The sequence below is a fragment of the Zootermopsis nevadensis genome, unplaced genomic scaffold, assembly GCF_977971745.1.
Source record: "Zootermopsis nevadensis isolate Lab colony 2312 unplaced genomic scaffold, Znev_1.0 Znev_ptg000007l, whole genome shotgun sequence".
Classification (NCBI taxonomy): Eukaryota; Metazoa; Arthropoda; class Insecta; order Blattodea; family Termopsidae; genus Zootermopsis; species Zootermopsis nevadensis.
This window is the reverse complement of record NW_028259139.1, coordinates 3,781,293-3,795,330: the sequence shown is the minus strand read 5'-3', so window position 1 is coordinate 3,795,330 and position 14,038 is coordinate 3,781,293. Positions and strand designations below refer to the sequence as shown.

Here is a 14,038-nt window from a genome sequence, read left to right as displayed (position 1 = left end):
ATGGCAAACCACTTCTGGATCATCTGCCAAGAACGTATATGAACAGGTCCCAGTCCGAGAAAAGGATGGAAGGATCCTGTTCATATGGACCTGTCGTCAGACAGAACACTAAATAATAATAATATGAGGTGGTCTAGCCGTTAGAACGCTGGCCTTGTAATCCTAGGGTCTCGGGTTCGATTCCCGGCGGTGCCCGAATTTATAACTTGTGTTGGGCAAGGCCGTGGTCTAGGCAACACGGAGTTTTCCTCCGGGGGCTTCCCCGGTTTCTCCGTGGCATCCCATTCACACACAGAAGAAGGCAATGGCAAACCACTTCTGGATCATCTGCCAAGAACGTATATGAACAGGTCACAGTCCGAGAAAAGGATGGAAGGATCCTGTTCATATGGACCTGTCGTCAGACAGAACACTAAACAAACAAACAAACAAACATTGGTAGCTTGCCCATCAAGAGTATTTCTTATTGCTAGTCAAAAATGTTTCTGCCTTGTAAAAAACCCCCCCGAAAGTTAATTATTCACAAAAGCCCGACACCGGTCGAATCCAGTCCACCTCCAAACACCGTTTTTATTTAAGAACGCTTCACAGCGTGTTTACTAGTTACAGGGGAAGGGTTTAGCTCTGAAGCAGACCGTAACTGCTTTCATCTGTAATTATTGCGTCACCGCACTGGACTCGTCCTTCACCCATCGTCTGGGCTGATCGATACGGAGCGGTGTCCCCACCCCTTCACCGCGCCAAACCGAGCTACAGCAGTCGACTTCTTACCCTTGTCATGTTGTGATGAACGCAGGATGGATGCTGCGACCTGACCGCTGGTGGAAGGATGGTCCGTTGTACCCACTGACCGACATTCTCTAAGACGTACACAAAACCGCAGATACAGGTGAGAACAAGCGACTCTTAGTGTTTTTTTATTCAAAGCCAAGTCAAATAGAAGTCTGTAAACGATAATATGTAAATTCTGGACTTCGGATTAAATATAAGGACCTCTTACACACATTCACGTTGAACACGTGAATGTTCATGTTCTGATCATTAATAGATTTAGAGATTATACAAATATACAATATACAATTACGACACAAATAAAACAAACAGAAAATAGCCTTATAATTACATTTTCTCCATATCAAACATTGGAAACAATACTTAAAGGTAATGCTGGTTTAATGTAGGAGGTCTTTCGACATGAATTAAATTGTTTAAAATATATTTAGTATTCTGAAACATGAACTATGTCAGTAGCGTATTTGCCAGTTGTAAGCTTATTACCCGCATTATATTTATATAGTTAAAAACAGTTTATATCAAATTAATTAGATATAAAGAAAACCGCGTGTATTCATTTAAACCAGGAAATTAGATTAGTTAAAACACCTCCGCTTGTCCATACACATGAAACAGCTCGGGAAAAGATTAACCGATTTTTTTTTTAAATTAAATTTTGTTATTGAACAATTGTCCAGCCATTTCAGTTTTCATTTACGTAGAACAATTTTATCGAACACTTTACATAAAAGCATAATATTGTCTCGATGTAATCTTAACGACGGCAGATCATTCTAGACGAAAACAAATATTTTGTTTCAACAGAAGACCTCAATGGTCGAGTACCGAATACACTGAAATAAGATTAGCTGTATTCTGATAATCCATTGCTCTAATACAACACAACTTTGAAGCATTTACCAAAAAAGTTACATACATTTAATTTTATTTTAGGAAGTGAAAACAGCGAAGCCCTTCTTATCGGTTGTCGTACAGTTTTGCCTTCTTCGCCAATTTCAATACGTACCAACAACGAATACTTAAATGTGAATTTAATGTTCGTTTATTATAGGGAAAGTAAAGAATTCATCATAGTCATGATTATTCATTTTAATGAACAGCATTGATTCCATTGACACTTCAGAGCGCACAAGTTTTAAGTCAGTTTAGTTTTGTTTATTTATGTCAGCGTGGTCCAACTGGCCGCCCGCAAAAGTATTTGTTAATTTGTTATAATTAGTACAAACCCATTTATTTTCTTTACTCTTGAGGATTTTAAAAAAAATAATTATGATTCTCATCTCATCTGTTGCTTTACGTACAAATGCCACATTTCGGTACGCGTTATCTATGGATATGTTACGATCAACCCTTCGTTTAGCAACAACAAAAATTGAAGCTGATATTCACTTTAAAAACATAAGATGTACGTTCTTCTGGTACAAATTGTTATTGTATCAGATACAAGCTATTGCAGGAGCAAATTTAAAATAATATACAATTCTATAGTAGAATAAAAAATTTCTTGGATATTATCCATCGTCTAGTAAATATAAAACGTAAAAAACGACGTTTCGGAGATGGGACTCTATCTCCGTCTTCAGGTTCCTACACAGTTGGGCCCACTAGATAGAGCTAATCCCTATCTCCGTACCAAAAGAGATAGGGATTAGCTCTATCTAGTGGGCCCAACTGTGTAGGAACCTGAAGACGGAGATAGAGTCCCATCTCCGAAACGTCGTTTTTTACGTTTTATATTTACTAGACGATGGATAATATCTAAGAAAATTTTTATTCAATTGACTCTTCACCATCGTCAAGAAGTTTTAGATTAAATTCTATAGTAGTTTGTGCACATTTAAATAAAATTTACATTTCAGCACATGCGATTGTAATTTGTCATTTCTGAATAGGTATTATTAAAGATAATGAAAACGCAAAAATAGTGGCAGTAGGAGTTTCTTGGCCCTTGGGTCCAATAGGAAAATTATTCTGGCCCAAGCGAGGAAAAAAGTTGGACCACCCTGATTTATGCCATTTATAATTGTTCTTTCTGAAACTTTACGGCATTATTCTCCGTTTTAACAATCAAGGGTGAGGCATAAACCCGGCCTCACACCCTAGATTTTTGTTGAAAAATTTAAAATAATGAAAACAGGAAACACAACAAATGTTTACCTAAAATTAGTTTTTATTCTCCTACCCTTAAAACAAAGGCCTTTATCTGTCCCCCCTCTCGAAAACAACAGCGGTAGCGCCCATTGGGTCAAAACCCCGGCGCCTGTTTCGAGGGTAAAACCTGATCGGACCGTAATTTTCAGGTCTTCTAACTTTTCTCTTTCCTTGAGGTTTTCGTAATTCTTTCCACATGTATCCGTTAAATTGTTATTTACAAGTATTTTCTACTAGTCACATGCAAATTATCCCTTAATTTGCTGACTGCGTATATGATATTGTTTTAATATTCAGTCATTACACCACGTGTATATCCTATTCATCCCTTTCATAAACTTCTGAATTCGAATCACAGGGCCCAAATAATCAACTTACTGGGTTAAATAAGTCATGTCATTAAGAGTTCTCATGAGAACTGGAATTTGTGACTGCTTAAAGAATACTGATAACGGAAAATATTTTGATTGAACACGTCTTGTCGTGTGTTTCGAGTGAATCGAATGTCATAATTGAGTGAACAGCAATCCTACTTCGCTCTCAGGAGAATCCAGGTTCTAATTCCTACCCGAAATCATGATATTAGGATTTTCCTGGATTTCCGCATCCTACCAGGTAAATGATAACTATAAAACGGACAATTACAGTTTTCTTACGCATTCTTTCCAATTCATCATTCGAAATTCCAGCACAATTCGGCTCTCTACGTATGCGATCCTCCATTTGTACGTAAAGGTCTACCACGTGGACTTTTCCTTTCCGGGTTTCCGACGAAATCTTCTGTATATGAGCATTCTTAAAACGTAACTTAAGGCTTATCGCAGCCGATAAGTTTGTGATTTTCAGTACACAATTTTTTTTAAAGCGTTATTTTTATATACGCGTATGACCAAACTCCACGCCAGTTTCTTTTAGCGTGAAAAACTAAAACAGGCCAGTTCAACCAAATGTCATATGGTCGTTAGGTCGTAAATAAACACAACTTTCGCCTGGTCGCTCTGTTTTTACGTTCCGTAAACATAAAATCAACGTTAATTAACGCTAATTTTTATTATAAAATATCTGTAATAATACAGAATTTTAGGTCCATAAATTTAACGGTACGAACTAGAATTTTTCCCATGGTAAGTGGTTCATTCAAAGGTTATTTGGGAGACGGAGAGACAGACATCCAACATATACGGACGTTGCGATGCATAAGGAAAATCGGATGAAGTGATTCCTCGGTGTAGGAAGAAGTCAAATGAAATAGTTCAGCTCCTGTAGGATTTAAGATTTTCACGGCGGTGAGTCTGAAGATTTCTGTCTTCTGGGTTGTTGCGCCGTGTAGTCTGGTAGATGTCCACCAACGTTTCAGAGTCATCGCCCTGCTAATGGACGTCTAAAACGTCGGTAAACTTCTACCAGACTACACGGCGCAACAACCCAGAAGACAGTCATCTTCAGTTCAGCTCCTGGTTCCAAAAGAAGAGAATGTGTCATGCAACATGAAAGGTCAAGTGTCATTTAACCTTACTTATATAAACTCTGCATGGCGCAGAGTGCATTGTTGAATGACTCAACAGCTTAAATAGTACCCTAAATAATCTGCATTCCTGCCAGTTATTTCACTCAGATCTTGCGGAGACGAGGGCTTAGGAAATCAAATCTCGGAAAACTTTCAGCGATTCTGTAAATGCCGACCTTTATTGTTTGGTTTTTGGTAAAACTGCTGTAATAGTCAACTTTTAGTCTTCAAACAAATATTTGTTAGACGGAGCAAAAGATATGTGAAATATAATAATTCAGTTTTTGATGTAAATACGTCTATAAGGAAGGGTCATTCGGCAAAAAAGTATAACGAAAAAGGGAAACAATGGTTACCTAGGGAACGTCGTCTGTTTACTCAGCATTGTTGTTTCCTATAAAACATTACATTACATTACATTACATTCAGCTACCACAGACCCATCTTAAGCGTAACTAATTCAAGTTAAATAAGCAAAGTCTTAATCAAAATTATCTCAATTGTAAAGCATGTATAAAGGAAATACTTAGAATAAAGCCAATATCTAAACTTCCTTTCCGTATAGACGTATTTACGTCAAATTCTCCGGAACCGTCGTTCCACTGACAACTTTTTCTACACATTCCATGTCTGACTTAAGAATAGTAGTTTCCAAGTTCTTCTCAGAATATAATGAATACTACGCCAGAAGGTTCATTACCGTGGTCAAAATATTTACCATCAGACGTTATTCTGGGCCACTTCAATTTAGTTTACACATTTACGACCTGTTTATTTTCAAATCATTTTAACATTAATCTCCTATCTACGCCTAGGTTCCCCATGTTGTCTCTTCTCTTCAAGTATTCCAATTAAAATTGTGTATGCATTTCCTATACGAGGTTTAATTGGTTTTCACAGCAGTGACAATGTGGATTCAGATGTTCTGATTTTGTGTAGTCGTGTAGGTAGGTGGTTACCATTCAGATGATTGGATCGCCCTCAATATTACAACTCAGAAGACTATAATTTTATATATATTTCTTGTTTCCCCATACGTTCTATATGTCCAGACCGTAACACCCTTCTTGATATAAATAGTTTAACGATAAATGACATTAAGTGAAAGGGACAAATTGTAAAGCTCATCATTATGTAATTTTTTCCGTTCACCAGTTGTTTAATTTATCTTGTATTTAATTTTATTTCGTGGCATGCCAGCAGGCATACTTTAAAATACACTTCAAGCAGATACTTCTACCAGACTACATGGCGCTACAACCCAGAGACAGACATCTTCGTACTCACCGCCGTGATAACCTCAAATCCTACTCCGGTTGTAGTATGTTATTTCCCAGCAGACTCATAGAAAAATGCGGAGTCCTTTCCTTATAGCAGGGCATGCAGCTCGTGGTGAGGACAGTCCTCCCTCTAATTCCCGTGAAAATAACTGTGACGTGCTTTCTCTCAACAGGCTCGCCGATGTGCGCACACAGAAGGGTGTGTGCTGCATGCCATGTGCTGTGGAACTTGGTCTATGTGGGCGCCGGCATTGTGCAGCTGGTCGCGGGAATATTCTTCCTTATCTCGCTTCCAATCTTCAAGATGGGCTCTAATATTTGGGCAGGTGCTTGGGTAAGCTAATCGACACCCATCTCTAGCCAAACTGTAATGAAACATAAGTAAGAATCTGAAAGGAACACTCGTAATAATTCTCTGATTTTGCACATATCTGACTCCAAAGTATAGTAAGTGATTATTGTTTATTGTTCCAGAATATTGTTGTTGGAATTGGTGGAGCAATGCTGTCTTGTATTGGAGACCTTACAGCCAAGAAGCAAGAGGCTTTGCTGTTTCTCACAGTGTCCATTTTTGCAATAAATGTAGTAAATATCGTTATTCTGGAAATTGGAGAGTGGCACTTCTTCATGACAAGCAACATACAAGAAATTATTGGACAGAAGAATCTGAAGAAATTGGTTTTCTATGGTATTATATAGCCTACTTATGCCTCTTCTTTGTTAAACACTCCTTGCACAAAGTATTTTAAATGAACGTATGTAGGGAATACCTTGTCTATCTGTCTGACTACAAATTTTATCTACAAAATTACTTCATGAATTTCCATGAATGCAATTACTCAAGAATCCATCACTAACAAATACTGGAGTAGGATCCAGCATTACAAAATTAATCAATTACATCAAAATCCATTGTGTAGTTTCTAATTTGGAATACACTAAGTATTTTCTTTAATAATTACTTCATATAGTTTATTGGCTTTGTTTTTGATGTTTGCAGATAAACTTATAAGTAAACTGTTACCAGACATAATTTTCAGATGAAATAATTACTGTACTGCTTAGTCATAAATTCTGATTTTGATTAAGTTAAGTGACAGCAGAGGGAATAAGTTTGATTGAAAAAAATTTCCTTTGTATTTCATTAAATAAAGCATATACAGTCTGTACAAAGTGATCATCCAATTAGAGGCCACAGACTTCCAGTAAAACCACTATTTATGCATTGATGGTGATAAACTGTTGCAGGTATGCGACTTCTAAAAGGACTGAAGTACGTATCCACAACATATGATTAAACTCGGTGCACAAATAATGGTTTTATTTCTGGTTGTCTGGGGCCTCTTGCAAGAGGCTCACTCTGTATATTACGAAATGCCCACTTAGTAGTATTAAATTATTGCATGCGTGCTTTACTGGTGATATCATGCAATATGTGTAACTCATTGGACAGGAAAGTCATTAAATTAGGCCATAATAGCTTTCTTCCACATCCCTTCCAATTCATTATTTACTATCAACCTCTAATTTGATGCTACATAATCTGAGCTACTGAAAAAGTGCTGTTAAATAATTATAAATGAATATAATCTGGTATCAGTATTTTCACTAACACAAAGTGCAGATTAAATGATAATACAAAATAGATCAAATGAAACACTATAAAATGGTTACTATTTTGTTTTGCTCAGGATAGGATATAGTAGCATGTTCACTAGAAACATGATAAAGAATCTATGGGTTCCATAAAAGACGGGGAATTTCTTGACTAACTTGGGGACTATTAGCTTTCTCAGTAAGAATTCTTCTCCATTAAATTAGATTGACATTTAAAACGCATTTTCAGCTTTGCATATCAGGTATGTTCTTACCGCATGTTACAGATTTCATATTTCTGGAATTACATCATATCTATGCAATAAATACGGTCCAGTTAGTTAAAACGAAGTAATTACCATACAAGAAAAACATCTGATGCAGCATGACAGAAGACTAGAATATTTCTTTTTATTAAACTAGGAATTTAAAAATTCTTTCTGTAAAAAACTATTTTGAAAAGCTATATGCAGCTATTATTGATTTAGTATATATTGCAAATGCTTATAAAATGGTGGAGGAGTTGTATTACATGATTCAGAAGTACTAGTTAATTTAATCTAATAAGAACTGTAAACATTTAAACTAATTTGATGTGCAAGTTATGGCAAAGTGTTCATAAAATACTGCCAATTTAAAATGGTAGACCTGCATGTATTATGGCTGCTTTACGGCTTTTCTCATTTCAGCCCGAGTGACGACAAGTATTAGTACTGCAGTTGCCATTGTGACATCGTTCCTGGATAGTCAGTTCACATTTTGCTCTATACAAAGATCTAGACCTCCAAAGAGGAGCATTCATGAGCAAGTTTCAGACATAGAGTACATATTGCCCAGGGTAAGATAACATATTACACATCTATTGTATGAAAATTTATCTCTGTCAGATACTAGGGAAAAAATTGGAATACATTAGTTATTTACATATTTCAAAAAAGCCTATGACTCTGTTAACAGAGGTGTTATACAATATTCTCATTGAATTTGGTATACCAAAGCAGCTAGTGAGACTAATAAAAATGTGCTTAAATGAAACCTGGAGCAAAATTCGTATAGGTAAATATTTATCTGAGTCATTTTCCATCAAGAACAGTCTGAAACAAGGAGATGCTTTGTCTCCACTGCTCTTTAACTTTGCACTAGAATACAGCTATTGGCATATGCTGATGATGTTAATTTATTGGGTGACGACATAAATACAATACAGAGGAACATGGAAATTTTACTAGAAGCTAGCGGACAGGTGGGACTAGAGGTAAATTCAGAAGAAACAAGTACATGATGGTATCTCATCAGCAGACAGGCAGGCAGAATTATCTTAGAATGGCTAATAAATCCTTTGAAAGTGTGACAGAGTTCAAATATTTGTAAACAACAATTACAAATCAAAATGATATTCATGAAGAAGTTATGAGGAGATCGAATTCCAGAAATGCTTGCTATTTCTAAGTTCAAAATATTTTGTCTCCCCGTCTGATTTCTAAGAACATGAAGATTAAAATATACAAAATAATTCTGGCTGTTGTTTGTATGGGTGCAAAACATGGTTTCTCACTCTGACGGAGGAACATAGATTGTGTTTGAGAATAGGGTGTTGAGGAGTATATATGGGTTTAGGTGAGAAGACGATGGGGTATGGAGAAAATTGCATAATGATGAGTTTAAAAATTTGTACTCCTCCCTCAGTATTGTCAGGGTGATTAAGTCAAGAAGAATGAGATGGGCAGGACGTGTGGCACGCATGGATGGGGCAATAGGTGTGCACTGGGTATTGGTCGGGAAGCCTGAGGGGAAGAGACCACCAGGGAGACCTAGATGTAGATGGGAGGATAATCTCAGGTGGAGTCTGTGAGAGATAGGAGTTGGCTTTGGTTATTTCGGTGATGAACGTTCGGGTTCCACAAGCCATCTAGTTAGTTAGTACTTAATAACTTTTCTTTAAATTCTGAACAGAATTTACTGTATCATCTGAGTAATCATAGAGTTTGTGCATAGGATTATAGATAAAATGAAATATTATTTGGTGTTCACCAATGGCTTTGTTTCATTCCAGAAAAAACCGAACTCTGTAGGGAAGCAAGCCCACAACATCTACAGCCAATATGCACAGTCATGGGTTTTTGAAACAGACACTGCTGGATCCTCCAAGAATGAATCACCCTACCTGAAACTTCCAAATGTGCAAGTAAATGAAGGCAACAAGACTATAAATCTAAAGAATCATAAGAGTGCTAGGATAGATGTTCACAGGACTCACAATAATGAACCAAAAACGTGTGTTGTGAACCCAATAGTTCGTGTGGAACAAGTGTCTGAGGAAAGTAATGGGGACCGGAGTTTGAATTACATGAAGAGTTTCTCAAGGACACCATCTCCTGCTGCGCTTTCAGAAAGTTCCTCCCAGGATTCAAATACAAACCTTCCCATATATGAATGCCTGGAGAGGCTCACTGAACCTGCGCTATATAGGTCGCGACTGAACACTGCAATAAGTCTGAATGCAGAGTCTTCCAATATTGCTGTCAGTCCTAAACCTGCACGACCACGAAGTGAAATATTCACCAAAGACAGACTGGGTATTGTTGAAGGTTTAGACTTTAATGATAAGGTTCAGTATGCCTCACTGATGGTGGAACTGCAGCAAACATTTTTGTCCAAGAAGAAAATGTTTCAACAGCCAACCTCTCCTCAAAGTGCAAGTGAAAGTGTAGCTATGGAAGACTCGCCAGAGAAGACTTACAGTGAGTCTAAAGGCAGTAGTTGTCAGGAATCTTCGCAAGATGATTCGCAGAGGACAGGACATAAAGGCAGTGACGCAGAGTTCTGCAAGGAACTGGAAGCAGCTTTACAGCTAATACAGGACCTTGAGTCCCCAAACACAATAGAGACTCCATCTGAAACCTGCAAGTCTATTGAGGAAGTGGATGTGGTATTCACCAGTGCTCCTATGGTGTGTGTTCAGTGGGAAAACAGTGAGTGTGCCTCACCAGTGCCAGAGGATATCACCTCACAGGGTAAGGAAAGTGAGTCTTCATCCTCTGGTCGCCTGCCACTTCCCTCTGTCCCTTTGCAGGCTCTAGTACCATCATTTCCGTGTTCTTTCCTCCAGGAAACAGCACGGCAGAACTACAAGACATCAAACTTATTGCTGGGGTTCAAGAACCCAGTAATATCCCTTCAACTTCAAATAAAAACTCGATTAACATGAATAATGTTAAAAGTAATAACAATAACATTTACAAAAGAGTAAAACGAGTACTGCCACCAAAGATGTTACTACAAGACGGTGTTGATACAATGAACGAAGTGTCCACAGCAGGTTGTCATTCCCAGTCTGCTCCCAGCTCCACACGTTGGACCGTCAAGTCTCTGCTGAGAAAGAAGACCAGTCTACCCATGTTTGCCCCGGAATTGGAAAGTGCAATATTCAAATCTGAAAGTCTTGCATATCTTACTGAACTTGAGCTTCTTGCTAGACATGCAAGAAACAAATCTATACAGAGGGTAAGAATAAAAATCCCATAATGACCATTACTTTACTGCAGAGAATGTGGCCTTAATGTAGTGTAGAAAAACCATTTATTCCTAGAATTTGTCACCAATCAACATATTAATCTCTGCTTTAGATAAGAACTTCCTGTAATCATCAGTGACCCAGTATATCCAATGTAAGGTTGAAATTGCTCCTGTGCCTTAAGCACATCATGAAGGAGGTATGGATGTAAAGATCCACACATTCTACATGACAACATTAAGTGGTTACCTTCACATTTCATTCAACTTTACACCATAAAAAAGGGCACACACTGGCCATTAGACAGATGACTGGGTGCATTCCCAAGTCCTGTAAATCAAATTTTGGATTTTGGAAATTATGTACATACTTCGTAGGTGATAGCTATAACAGCCTAGAAAAAATTTGGTTTGCTTTAATTGTGCGCATAGCTTACATCTTCCTTGAGGGGCAAATGTGTAGGGTCTATAGTTATCTATTTTGTTATGGGGTAGAAATGCAACAAGTCCTATTTTAATGTGATGGTTGAGAAGAATACTACTCCGTATTTGAAGTTAACTACTACAGCGAGACAAGCACAAATGATGTTCTTTGTTCCTGTGTTTGTGTGGTTCATTTGGGCACACATCTGAACTAACCCAAGGAATGGTATCAGTAAAAGAAAAAGATGTGCCTGCAATATCTCAGATAAGTGATTTTTCAGTGCACAGTTCAATGAGTAACAATGTTCTTTTGTGGTGGTGGTGGTGGTGGTATAATAGTACCTGCAACAGCAGCAGCAGTAGCAATACAGCAGGTGAACAATAATATATATAAATAATCTTCATACTTGTTCAGGAAACAGTTCACTACATAATCAATACTTATTGCTTGCGACAAATATTTAATTGCAGTACACTACTAGCAATCCTTCAGTAGAAGTATGAGATTTGGTGTTGCTCAGACATTGTAACAGCTTGTAACCTTGCAGAAACCTTTTATGTATGAATGGGTTGTCATCACTAGACATGTCTATTTGTGAAGATGTCTTTGATGGTTTCTTTTAGTTTTAAAATTTTAAACTAATGCTACACAACAAACTTAGCAATCAAGGAAGAGGTTGCCGGAATGAAATTGGCCCAGCTGTATTTCCAGGATGATTAGTGCACTGTCAAAATAAGTTCTGACTGAAAGAAATTCTGTTCTATCATAGAAGTAATTTTAAAAGGAATTGACTCTCACACAAGCATTAACATTTTATATGTGTAGTTGTTTTAAAACTCCTACTTGCTACAAGACTTACAGCCTGGTGGTTGACGCAGGAGATGATAAAATGGCAGAAATTTCTTCAGCAGTGATGCAGTTTATCTCAATCTTTTCAAATTTATGAACAGAATTAAACAAGGCACCTCAACACTGCAACTGTCTTTAGGATTATCTTTCAAGAGTAATGCGTGTTAAGAAAGCCACTGAACAAAAAATATGATGTATTAAATTTAAGTGGAAAGTGACAGAGTTCTATAATCATGTATGACTCACTAGCTCATGTCACAATCTTCATTTTGATTTGTGATATACACAATCAATATAGGGTTTCGGTGGTAAATGGATACAAATTACATAAGTAGAAACATGCATGGAATGGCTGCAATAGATTACAGATTATTTGAAAATTTTAAGCAGGTCTATCCAACTTCTGTAGAGGAATGTAGACATAAAGATGCATGTTTAGTAATGGGCTACATGTTGCATGACATATTCAAGGATTTCAAGAACACTGTCTGTTCACACACACTCAGTCTTGGGCTACAATTTTTTGTCAGTTATACTGTAGCACACTTCACAGTGAGTCAAAACTTAAAAAAATTACACAATACCATTATATTAACAAATACAAGAGATGTGCTTCACAGGCTGCTGAGTAGAACAATTGAACCTAAGAGACAAAAGTGACAAAAGACTGAAGAAAATTGCATAATTGGAGCTTTATAATTTGTGCTCTTCATCAAATAATATTAGGATGATCAGATCAATGAAAATGAGATGGGAAGCTGTTATAATCAACACTAACTTACCTAGATGTTAAAAGAAAACAAAAATTGAAATAAGGTAGCTGTTTTTAAAATACTGTCATAATTTTTATATTTGTGATAAGGATATATTATAATATAATATTAACTAGTATTTATAATCTAGTAGCAGTCTGCAGACTTCTGGCTGATAAACACTAACACACACACACACACTCATACATATAGGGACACCTGACATTCTACAATAATGTATTAACTATTTTATAATTAAATTTCTAATTTACTCTGAGATGTTTCTGCTATGTACTCTAATAGAGTTCTGTTTTCATTCACAGCAAATTGAATTCCGGGTCCATCAGCAAATCCTGAGACGTTCAGCTAAATGTTTCACTGCTAAAGAAAAATGAATGAAGATGCAGCCGACAATTGGAATGCAAAATAATAAAGAATGGAAATTTACAATCACGAGCAAGCAGGTTTCTTCATGTGATGTCCACAATCGAGAAAAGTTATGATGTTAATATTAGCATTTGTTCACAGTGTCAATCAGCTTCATTTTAAAGCTTTTCTGTCATTGTCAGTATCTTTGATAAGTTATATAACTGTCCTTGAAGCAGGAGTTTATTGAAAGAACTTTTTAAAATCTGGGAAAGTTTAAAGAATTTATGAAAATTTGTATTCCATTGTTATATTTTTTAATTGTTTCTAGCCTGCTTAAAGAAGTACTATAATACAATGCTTGTACGTCCATAATATCCCATGCCAAGGAAACCTTTTATTTACGAAATGTAGGTAACAAGCATGAGAAAATACTGATCAACAACAGCATCCTCTTTTGAACAACGACAGTATTATAGTAGTTTACAATGTTTATAAACAGCGCTTAGTGTGGACAGAAGATGAGACAGGAAGCAATAAAACTTGATTACAGAAACTGAAAGGATGATTTGGTGCTGGTATAATAAAAATTGTCTATTTTCTCCAATAACAGTTACAGTATTTAATGTTTATAGTGTTATAATCTCTTTAAAGCAAATCCCTAAATTGTTACAATACTACTTTTACACACTTAGAACCGTCCAAAAAGACGTGAACATGTTGATAGAATTTATTGTGAGTTAATTGTATTGATCTGTTTGTAGACTAAAAAATAATAAAGTTGGAATTTAATAATGTTTATAAA

General features: G+C 36.6%; 1 protein-coding gene and 1 non-coding gene across 2 annotated transcripts in view; one reads left to right on the top strand and one right to left on the bottom strand.

Annotated features, from left to right (window-relative positions):
• Flo1 (flotillin-1) overlaps positions 1-5,909 on the bottom strand; it is a 24,209-nt gene extending 18,300 nt beyond the window's left edge. The window contains exon 1 of the mRNA XM_087343991.1: positions 5,741-5,909. The gene's annotated coding sequence lies outside the window, so the exon portion shown is untranslated. The remainder of the gene's footprint in view (positions 1-5,740) is intronic.
• LOC110830660 (uncharacterized) lies at positions 4,419-14,038 on the top strand. The gene is made up of 6 exons (XR_015533899.1): positions 4,419-4,440; positions 5,907-6,067; positions 6,208-6,421; positions 8,019-8,167; positions 9,383-10,833; positions 13,191-14,038. It is a non-coding gene; the product is annotated as an uncharacterized LOC110830660 (transcript).